The sequence below is a fragment of the Hesperophylax consimilis genome, chromosome 4 (genome assembly GCF_061612785.1).
Source record: "Hesperophylax consimilis isolate HC1 chromosome 4, BYU_Hcon_1.0, whole genome shotgun sequence".
NCBI classification, from domain to species: Eukaryota; Metazoa; Arthropoda; class Insecta; order Trichoptera; family Limnephilidae; genus Hesperophylax; species Hesperophylax consimilis.
The window spans coordinates 19,267,848-19,280,007 of NC_142839.1; the positions used below are offsets into that span (position 1 = coordinate 19,267,848).

The 12,160-nt window shown below is 34.4% G+C and overlaps 1 protein-coding gene across 1 annotated transcript in view; it reads left to right on the top strand.

Moving 5' to 3' along the window:
- The first annotated feature begins 1,561 nt into the window (after positions 1-1,561).
- Positions 1,562-12,160, top strand: part of Nha1 (Na[+]/H[+] hydrogen antiporter 1) — a 98,208-nt gene continuing 87,609 nt past the window's right edge. The window contains exon 1 of the mRNA XM_089631281.1: positions 1,562-1,693. The gene's annotated coding sequence lies outside the window, so the exon portion shown is untranslated. The remainder of the gene's footprint in view (positions 1,694-12,160) is intronic.

Genomic DNA, 12,160 nt, shown 5'->3' on the forward strand with positions numbered 1-12,160 from the left:
CTGCCAAGAAAACCGTAAAATATATCTGGAGAATTGGATGGATTAGATCCAGTGGTGCTAAAAAATTATTTGCCCATAATTAGCCATTGCTCTGTCGTATTATTTATTTATCTTTCTAAACAATAATGACGGAACGATGGAAAGTGGGAGACGACGGATTACAAAGAACAATCTAGATTTTTCATTGTTTTCTGAATACGGTATGTTAGACAAATGTAAAACAGATTATGTAATTATTATCCGCGTGAATGCTTTCTGAATACGGTATGACAAGTAATTATCTTCGTTTTTACTTAAAATTCATTCGAAAATCTCAAACCACGGTGTCTTTAATGGAATTGTAAAGCATAACTCGTGTTGAATAGTGAATAAGTCGGCAAGCGCTTGGGATTTGAACTCAATCCTTCCGACTACAGTCGAGAGTCCTAACGAAACTTTCTCAAGTAAACGTCTATAGACAGAGAGCGCCCAAGCGATAAACGCCTTTCAAACATTTCTTGTTAAAATTTATTTATTTGAATTTCTTCACCCATAAAATTAGTTCTTTTCCAGGATTTTCGTACTCAGGGATAAGAACCTTGACTATCAATGGCTAGGCTTTTTTTATAAATTAAGGTTTTGGTACTTCCAACCAGGCTATCAATCATCTCAGATATCGTATTAATATTAAAACCTCGTGATGTGTGTGTATAAAATGTTAGTAAAAACTCGTTTAGAAACATATTTTTTTACGTTTCTTACTCATATGGTTGGTATTTAATAATGGAGACAAAACAAGACGGGGAAAGAGATTAATTTAGAACTTTTAAATATTTAAATAGGAAATACTTGTGTTCCTACCCCTTCAATTTTATTTTTTAAAATAAGTTTTAAATGCGTGTTTTTTTACCCTTGAAATTTTTCACACGCAGATTTTAGAGATCTCAATAGTCAGATAACGATATAAAGAAAAATACGAGCAAAAAATACATTCTTTTTTAAATTTTGCTAACCTAACTTAAGAGAAACACTGCGTGACCTTTTTCATACAAAACTTAATTTTGGATTTGACGTCAAAATACTAAAATAAAATAAACTCAATCATTTAAAAAAAAATCAAAATTTATAGCAAATATTTTAAAATGAATATTGGTTATCATATTTATTTGTGGTTTTAATTTTAATGTACAGGTCATAAACGAATTCAATAATGGACAAAAAATTCAACTTTATTCCAGTGCGTTACAACATTCACAATTTACACGCACGTCTAAGTTTATTAATATGCATTTAGTGGTAAGTACCTACCAACTCATTACGCATCACTCATCACCTCGACCCGCGAGTGGGCACCACCAAGCGGCGGATGGCTATAGCTAAGGATTATTATTTGTTTAGTGTCAAATCGGTTCTATGCCGGAACCGTTGAGTCCGTTTAGTCCTAAACGCGGAAGTGTGCCCAATATTATATCCTACCATGATATAATATTATGTTCGCGACGGTGTGACGAAAAGTGTAATAATTAACGGCTGAATTTTCACTAATTAGCATTAAATATTGTCAAATTAGTATTTCCGTTGTTCAGGTGCTTCCGATATTATTATTTTTGACGTCGATTTTACGTAAATTCGCAATTTGTGCAGGACTATGATTATGTGACATTCGCACTTTGTTATTTTAAAAGTTAATTTTTCAATACTGGAAACATTTTTGGTAAGTTTTTTTAAAAGTAAACTTTAAAAAGGTGGTGAAATGTGTCGGTAAAATTTCTCGACTCGCTTACTTCGAAATATGTCAAAATTAATTAAATAACACTTAACTTCAACTAAATTAATACCATTTACATTGGGCAAGACGGAAAAACACACCCAAAATAGGTTATTAGGTTATTAGTTTGGGTTGTTTAAAAAAATTATCTATGTGTCGATTGACGTGGAACCTTCCAGCACACGTCACAAAACAATGAAAATTTCAAACATGGAGTATGTCTTGTGTTATGAATGTAAAACTGTGAAATATATATTTCACCATTAGTTGAAGTTGCATCGAAGTGTTATAAATAATTTGTGCTTATTAGGAAGTAAGCGGATTTGGCACAGAAACATCACCATAAATTTATTTTATTTATTGTAGTCTAAAAGTTGCAACTCTTAGTTTGTTGAATTATAAATTTATCAAAAAAAATGCTCAATGATATTATATTAGTGATACTATATATTTAGGTTGGGATTATTAACTTTGTATAAATTTTTTGTTGTTTGTTTTTGGGGTGTTATGCCGTGTTGCGCTAACTCCTTCTTTAGCCGACGTTTCGGACAGAGTTGCAGTGTCCATCATCAGGGCAGATCCAGTAGATCCGAAGATGTGTAAAAAAAATTTCACATTTCATTTTTTATCTGTGTGTCCACTGGACCTAGTTCGATGCGACCACGCGCGTTGTCTCATTAACCAATCTTCTTTTTTGATTAATCTAAGGCGGCTACGCATAGTTTCATCCCGATAAAAATAATAACTATTACTATAATTACATTTATGATGTCTGCTTCCGACATAAGAACATTTTCTTTATAAGACATAATCATAAATAAAACTTTAAATCTTTCAAAATCCTTCAATGTTGACGTAACACAAAATTTAACAATTATATTTTGCACTTTGATATCAGTGAATCTGCAATACTCGTTCGCTTCTTTGTTTCATGATTTACTTTTCAAATTTGTATGCCGCGATGTGTCTATGAGCAAACGTAGCAGCGATTATTATTTGGACAAATACGGCAGACCAGGCACGTGATTTTCAGACGTATAATATGACCCGCCGGGAACAACAGATTACACTATTTAATTGCTATGTGGGTGACCCAGGTAGCTAGCACGTGCGTGGAAATGATACGTTTGTAATAACACAAATTTATTACCTTCATGATAATGTGACAAGTGCAGCAAAAGATGTTGACGGTCATCACCATTGAAGCAACGAATCATTCTACAATTTCCAATATTCTGTAATTCGATCGGTCTCAAAATTATTGACCGATAATATCGGGTGACAATTATTTTGATCAGTTCGGCTGACCTATTTGCTTCTATCATTTTGGGAGAGTTGGACAGAGAATTATGTGAAACTGAAGTGTTATAGCCTACATTTAGGTTTTTCCATGACACTTTGATTATAGAGACATGATTATAATTATAAAATATGTATTGGGAGAGCGTTAGTTTTAAATCAGTTCAGTTACAAAATGTTCACATGATTCACAGTTTATCGCTAGGAAGAAATGCCAAAAATACTTAAAAACAAAATTAATTTAGTAAGATACAATAAATGCAATAAAGGTAAATAAAAGATAAACATGATTAATGATTTGGAAAGAGTAGAAAAGACAATTAAAAAATATATTTTATTTTATTTTTTTCAAGGCAGTTAAGTTTTTTGTATTAACTGTGTATAATTATCAACCATACTATTATTAATCAGTATGTTTAATTACTATACATAATGTAGAAGCCCCTAAAAATGACGCTGTTATTTAAATAAATAGCATTGTATAAACGGCACATTCGTGACATTGGATTGAAGTAGGCAATATTGTTATTACATTATTCAATATGGAATGTATTGTGACTCCTTAAATTACATGTATTAGGAAATTTAATTTGAATATTGCAAGACAATGATGAGTGGTTTTAAACTTAGCATGAATAATTTTATTGTAATTTTAGTCAGCAAATTGTCTTCTTTCTCCAGAGTAGTAAAAATTAAGTATTCAAGTTGTTCCTCGTAAGATTGGAGTCTAAGTTTGAATGATTTTTTCGTCTTCGGAGGGTCTTTTTAATACAAGGTGGAGAGGAAGTTCTGTGGAGGAAAAAGATACGAAGGGTGGATAGGAATCTGGTGGTCATTGTGTCTAGGAGAGACGGACGAATGCATCCCATGCTCCCACTGCGATGCAAGCCGTTGGGGTCGAGAGTGTTCGGCCAGAGATGTTTAAGTGTTTCCCTCATCCGGCCTCTCCCGATCCGGCCTTCCACGCAGCTGGTGGGCAGACGCATCCACTACCAAGACATTGACAAACCTCACCCCGTAAAACCGGCACCCCTGCTACCAAACGTATCGAATCACTTGGGGTGACCAATGGCATTGGTATTGGTTATCCAATGAATGAATGAAACCCGCCTCCCAAATTGAAGTATTATATACTATGTTCATATATATATATATATGAACAAAATAATTATCACGCATTATCTGGGGGTATTTTTGACAAGATTTTTTTACATTAGCTCACACAGTAGGGCCTGAGGAAAAAAATACCTCAGGGCCTACGTCACTTTGGAGATGTTTTATGGAGGGTCTTTTTTGTGAAAAGGACGGAAAGCAAGTATTGGGAAGAAAAAAAGGTACAAAGGATAGGCAGGAGTCTGGATATCAATATGTCCAGGAGTGACATACCTGTTAATCTACTCCTCTCACTGCGGTGCAAGACGATGGTTTCAGAGAGTCCGGCTGGAGATATCAAAGGGTCTCTATCAACCAGCTTCTCCCGATTGGATCCGCCACGCAGTAGGTGGGCAAACGCATCGGCCGCCAAGACTTAAACAAAACTTACCCCATGAACCCGGGCACTTTTCCTAAGCCACGAAACGGAGCTAACTACTTAACCCCGCCTCACAAATAGAAATGAGCTAACCTGCAATAGGATAAAGTGCCAGGAAAAAAGTATATTATGGTGAATTTCTTCCAATCGCGTACCTACTCACCCCTGGACGTAGATTAATATAGTGTTTGCTAACAGATGGTGCATGAAAAAAATAGTTTTAACAAAGCATAATATATGTTTTACAGTTGACCAGTTTCTACGTAATTTATCTCGCCGATACCGGGTGGTGCTCTCCAGTGTTTCAAAACAAGTTCCGCCCCTCTACCCCGTCGCATACTTTTTGTTTCAGTTTACTATTTTAATATGTGCATACTAACTTAGTAGCAATATGCATTCAACTGAACCCTCTCTCAGAAATCTGTATCTACTTTACTGCATACACACTCTCGTAAAATGGGGAATATTGCTTTTATTGTGTCCATTGAATGAGCCATTAAAAATTCCATTTACTAGGTAAACTCTCCCCCTATTTGCAGCATCAAAACATACAGCCAGTTGAAAGGACAAAGTTTTGTCTTCAGATGACGTATGAAACCATCAACCATAAAGCATAAAGTATGACGCATGAAGTATAAAGTATGAAGCGGTGGCTCAAGTATTTTTAGATGAGTTTTTGAAAAGACTGTTATCCCGGTTAATAGAAAATGCAACCATAAACGTCATACAATACTGGATATGAAATGAGAAGACGTAGTCTAGAATCTTTTCAAGACTAGCGAATAGATGGAGGAGGGTTATTCTTATTTATTTTACTAAATTTGAAAGGTGCTCGTGTTATTTTAGGATAGGGAAATTTTTATTGCGACGTTGTTAATTTTAATGGAAATCTATATATGTGCACCTCCGTACACTGCCCTAACGGCCAGGGTTTTTAGTACGGCCGATCTATACAGGATTTATCGATAAACTGTCGATAACTTGTCATCGTTTCCGAGCACGACAGCAGATCGCTAACTTGCAAACGACAGTTAAAGTCGAATAAATTAAAAACAGTCATGGTGAACTGCTTTTTTTTCGTTGGCGATCTGCAGTCATACTCGGGAACGATTACAATTCACCAACATTATCGATCGACTGTGCCAGATAAACGAGGTGCTCTCAAACTACCTGACGCTTATTACACGTTTTGTTATATACTCCGAATCTAAGAATATGAACGCATCTTAGTTTTCATCGGTAGGTCGTGCGTTCAATTCCTGTGCGGCGCTTATACTTCAATTATTTTCAGCTCAAGCCATTTTTGTCATGGGTATAGAGCTCTGAAAAATCCTTTTCACCTATCAAAAAATAAGACAAGGCGTCATATTTCTCCAAAGATAGAACATTCGGAAAATACTTTGACGATTTTTTTTTAAAGCCCGTTACTACTAACTACTAGTAAATTGGTATATACTTCAGATATTTTCCAATACATTGCGTGTATGTGCATTAATATTCTGAAAGACATCCAAGGGAGCAGTTATTTGAATCCTAAAATAAGTCCTTCGTCCATTAATTCCTTTCCCAACGGATACGAAAATACTATATAGTTTCGCCTAATAGGAAAATGTTGTATCTATGTACTTATTAGCATTCCGGTCAGACCGTCCTGATAATAGTGGTCATGGTTAAATTTAAAAGACAATATGTAAGATTGCACACTTTAATACAATTTAAAGTAGTACCAAGGAAGTTAAATAATAGTACCTACGTAAGTGGTAAATAAAATTAGCGGAATAAAGATGCGTGATATTCAATGTGTGTTAAGGCCGTTCTTAAACATGTCGTGATGAATAGCGGATAGAACCGGCCTTATTAACTGGAAAGAGAAACATTTTCTGCTGTTTCAAATGATTATAATGTTACAGTGCAAATTTACCCACGATTAATTATCATATGACACGTGAAATTATTAGTTTAAATATGAAGACTTCCAATTTGCAGGGAGATTACTTTTCACTGAGAATACGTAACTTTGTTCGTGGTTTTGAATTTCGCAGAATCAAACGTAGTTATTTCGATATATATTTTATACTTTGTCCCATAAGTTCCATGAACTTATCTAATTTATCACTACTACATTTTATGTTTTGACATAATTAATCATTTCTGCACTCGTGAAAGATAGTTCAAAATATAAAGCAAATCGTAACCATAAAGCAGAGAATCTCTTTGAATCAGCCAGTCAGTGGGCTGTGGCGTTAAGAAATTAGAACATATTTCTTTAATATGCTGTGGAGCTAACCGTAATGATCTATGAAGCATTGAGATATCCATTTCAATAATCAACACATATCGTTTTTTTTTCTGTATGCCCCTATAATATGTAATACTTATAATAATTCGGGGACTCAAAATCACAGGGGCCTAACTCCAAAAAAATGGTTTAATTATTTAAGCTTGGTTTTGCTAATTCCGTAATCATATTTATTAGTAACACGAAGCTCTATCTCGTCTCTACAGCCGTTTAAGAGATGAAGTTGAGCATATGAACATTCCCATCTTTATTTGCGTTTATCTCAAAACTATATGTTTTTGTAGTAAGGCCTTGTGATCTTAAACCCCCGAATTATTATAGTTATTACATTCAGAGGCGTTCCGTCTATATAAGCACTGCCACTTATAAGGTGCCAAAGACAGGAACTAAAATGGACGCACATGTTATATTCAAAATGTTGTCTTTATTCCATACAAAAATTGTACATGTGTGCGCGATACTCATTCAAGGAACGACTCGTTTGTGTTAGTGTCTTAAAGGCTGTCCTTTTTGGGACAAATCATGAATGTATATCAGCGCTATCTGTTGGTACCTCTATTAATATGTACAACTTTATATTACGAAATAATTATCGTCCTACACATTGTGGCATCATTTTTTTAAAATTTCGCGGAGGAATATATTTGAAATTTTTATACATTCAATATGGCTTGCAATTTTCACAAATGAGGCGGTTATTTGAATAGGTAACCCCAACCAACATCGGTTAAACCAATCAACTTAACCATATCTAACATAACCGTATAACCACATAACACATACAACCACACACAGACACACATGCACACGTACACACACACTTACAAACACTCACACACACCTCTCTCCTTCCCCAGCACACAAATTTAACTTAACTTAAAAATGTAACTTAACCGTAAAATGTATAATATACCTTATATGCATATATGTCAGCGACATGTCATTGGTACCAATTATTGTACTAACTTTTATAATTTTGTAACTATTGTCATCTATGTAATTATGTACTGTTTGTTTCTGCAATAAACAAAAATAAAATAAAATAAACTGAAATATCTGGGGCAAGTTTTTTTTTGTTATCAATCAATCCGTAGTTTTTCCTACTGCCTACCCACTTCTACCCTCTACTTACAAATAAACTCTACGAACGCTATTGATTGCATTATAATATAATATTTGTACGACTACCATGTTAAGGGTAAGCCTAGAATGGTAGTCGAGAGAACACAAATAAATTGTAATGCGATAAAAAACATTAATTTCAACTGATTTTTTGTTGAAATTCAGGCAAATCCGAGTAACAAAACTAGTGAGACTAATTTTAAATGCAAACTCGAAACCCGGGATTTTACCACTGTGCCGGATGTTGATAATTCCACCATCCGCAATTAAAAAAAATAAAACCTTCACGTGAAACGAATATGCTATGATGGAAGACTTGTATAGGAATGGAACCCACGATGCCTAAGTGGTAATACAACGCAAGTGTCAACTCAGCCACTAACCGACCAATTTTTTCACAACGAACGTTTCGCATCGCTTGTGTGGGTTCCACCAATTCTCTATGCACTATTCTTGATATTTATATGACAGCGGCTTAGGATCACAGGGGTCTAACTACAAAATTTAACTGTTTTGAGTTAAGCTTGGTTTCGGTAACGCCATAATCATATTTATTGGTCACTCGAAGCTCTATCTCGTACAAACAGCTCTTTAAGAAAAACAGTCGGGCGTATCAGTTGGGCATAGAGCTGAGCATATGAGCATTACAATCTTTATTTACGTTTATTTATTTATTATTATTTATTAACGCCCTATCGGGCTTTTACATAGTAAGTTGACAGTATATGTATTTAAGTGTAACATGTACATAAATAAAATAGCTAAATATAATTTACTCATAAGGTATTTAGAAAATAATATGGTTTAGTAAATCAAAGTATGAAAACAAGATCTTTTTTTTAAAGCTAATAAATATTACAAGTTAATAATTAGCAAAAAGGTCTAAAATTAGTTGCCTTTTGAAACTCTCAAAGTTATTAACACCAAATATGTCGATAAGTTTACAATATTTGTTTGCAAGGTGATGAATTCTTGGAATTGGTGAGTACAAAGAGTAGTTAGTATTGAGGTTATTGTTACATTTAAAAGTGTCTATGCTTCGAGTTTGTCTGGCAGGTACATTCATATAAATTAATTCCAATAATTCAGGGCTGTCAATGAGAGATTTGATAATTTTGAATAAAAATAATATATCAGTTAGAACTCTTCTATCCGATAGTTTGAGAAGTCTGGTTTCGGTACGTAAGTTATTATAATTTATAAATTCGATGGGAATATTCATTTTAAAATTGATGTACTGAAGAAATTTATTTTGTACCTTTTCTAAGGCTTGAGAATGGACTTTGTAGAACGGTGACCATACTGTTGAATTATATTCTATTTTACTTCGTACTAATGAGCAATATAAATGTTTTAAAGTTAACACATTTTTAAACTTTGCCCCCATTCTCAAAATAAAACCGAGCATTCTCATTGCATCGCTAGTAGTTTCATCGATGTGTAAGTTAAACTGTAGACTTTCGTGGAATAAGATACCGAGATCTAGAATCTGTGAAACTCGAAGAAGATTAGCGCCATTAATGAAATAAGAAAAATGAAGAGGATTTTTACCTTTGTAAAAACTAATAATCTGGCATTTACTAATATTTAGTTGCAAATCATTTTCTGAACACCAAGCAAATAGTTTATTCAGATTCGACTGCAAAATAGCGCAATCATTATCATCTTTAATTATTCTGTAGATCTTCAAATCATCGGCAAATAACAGAACTTTGACTTTGCTAAAAATATTTACTATGTCATTGATGAACAAACAAAATAATATTGGGCCCAGATGAGATCCCTGCGGTACTCCACTTGATGCAGCAAATTTGTAAGAAGTGAATGAATCAACCTTTACCGCTAAGTACCTTCCCAACAGATAACTCTTAAACCATTCAAACATGCTCCCTCTCACTCCCAACAATTTTAATTTACGTATTAAGATTCTGTGGTTTACTTTATCAAATGCTTTACTGAAGTCAGTATATATGGAGTCAGTTTGATATGATGTGATAAAGCCATTAACGATATCATTAGTGTATAATATTAAATTGGAAAGCGTTGATCTTCCTTTAATAAATCCATGTTGAATTGGTGAGATTACTCGTTTAAATTGAGATATCAACTTGTCTAGTACTAGGCTTTCGAAAAGTTTGGGTAAAGAAGACATTATGCATATTGGCCTATAATTTGTTACTTCGCTCTTATTTCCTTTTTTGAAAATAGGCGTCAAATGACTAAACTTCCAAAGGTCAGGAAACACACCTGATGAGAGTGACTTCATAAATAACTTATGTATGGGATGTGACAATGAATGCATACAATTAACTAGGAATCTAGGTGGAACTTTATCGGGTCCTGAGGATTTGCGGGAATCGAGACTCTTCAGCTTAGACATAACGTCCTCTATAGTTACTGTACAGTCAGATATATCAAGGTTTTCAACCAAATTAGAACAAGAGTACTTACTGTCTACACTATTACTAACATATACACCACCAAAAAACTCAGCAAACAGATTAACAGTTTCCTGTAGATTTTGTGATTGTTTACAATCGAATGACATAGTACTAGGTATATGAGTTCCATTTTCTTTTTGGGATTTAACATATTTCCAAAAGAAATTTGAGTCCTCTATGAGAGAGCCTTCGACAACACACATGTAACTGTTATAACATTTAGTAGAGAGCTTATTACATTCTGCCCTCATTTTTTGAAAGGCAATATAATCGATAGCCAGGCGACTTTGTTTGAACCTCTTGTGCGATATTTTTTTGACGTAAATTAAGTCAATCAGTTCTTTTGAGAACCATTTCGGAAATTCAGTTTCCCTATAAACTGTCAAAGGTACAAAATTTTTGATTGAAGAATTAACAATGGAGTAAAATTTTACAAGCTGTACATTAATATCAGCATCAGTGTCTAAAAATGACCAGTCACTCTGTTTAAGAAAGTTAGAAATTTGAACATAGTCTGCTTTTTTGAAATTGCGAGTTTCTTCTATCTTTTTTACAGTGGGAATTGGTTTAAGATTAGACATACATATTTCTAGTGGCGGATGGTAAACATCGACGGGCAAAAGTATTTCTGTACTTCTCACAACACATATATCAGACACATTAGACAAGACCAAGTCCAATGTACGGCCACCTATATTATAAACACAATTACACTGAGTTAGTCCCAAGAACAGGGCCATATCTCTAACTTCCCGAATTTTAACATTGGAACAATAATTGTCAGTACTTATATTACACCAGTCGTAATGTGGCAGGTTGTAATCACCAACTAGAAGTAATTTTGTATGTGGGTATTGGGCGCAAATTGATTCAACCTCTTCACAGTGATTGCTGTAGCATTGAACGTCAGAATTTGGAGGTAGGTACGCACATCCCACTATTATTTTTCCGCCAGAAGTGTTCACTTTGACAAAAATTTGCTCGATGCTTGGATTCTTCGTGGATATTTTTGAGGAACTGAGATTTTTTGAGATAGCAATGGCTACACCACCCCCTCGTGTTTTGGCACTTGTTTTAGAATTTCTGTCCGTGCGGTATATATTAAAATTAGGGAAGCCTAATTCAGCAGATTTAATTCCCGAGTCAAGCCATGTTTCGGATAAAAAGAAAATATCACTGCTGATGGTTGCTGCCGATGCTACCAAAATGGGAAGTTTGGTGCGGATCCCTCTCACATTTTGATAATAGCACTTTATTATTTGCTGTCGTAGTTTTTTGGTACACAGTTTATAATTTTTGGGACTGAGTTCACGTATTTGATTGTGATATTTGTTTCACCGTTTTTCTTCCTCGTGTCAAGTTCGTTTCGTAAATCCTGAAGTTGAGCCCTCTGCAAATTAGTTTGATCATTACTGGCCTTGATACCATTTTTGATTCTTGCACTTCTTGATAAAACCTCACGCGCCGATACAGATTCCTTAAATTCGATCTTAATTGGTCTTGTTTTGTTAGCTCTTTGTACACCCAGTCGATACATCTTAACGACATTTGGTATGATTTCGCTATTAATATCACTTATTACTGAAACAACTTTTTCTTTATCCATTGCGATAGTCGTTGCAGTAGATTCCGAGATGCTCTCCGGAACATTAAAGAGAATGATATTCTTCGATCGGATTTTTCTTTCTTCTGCCTCCGCGAGCAAATCATTTATTGGAGAG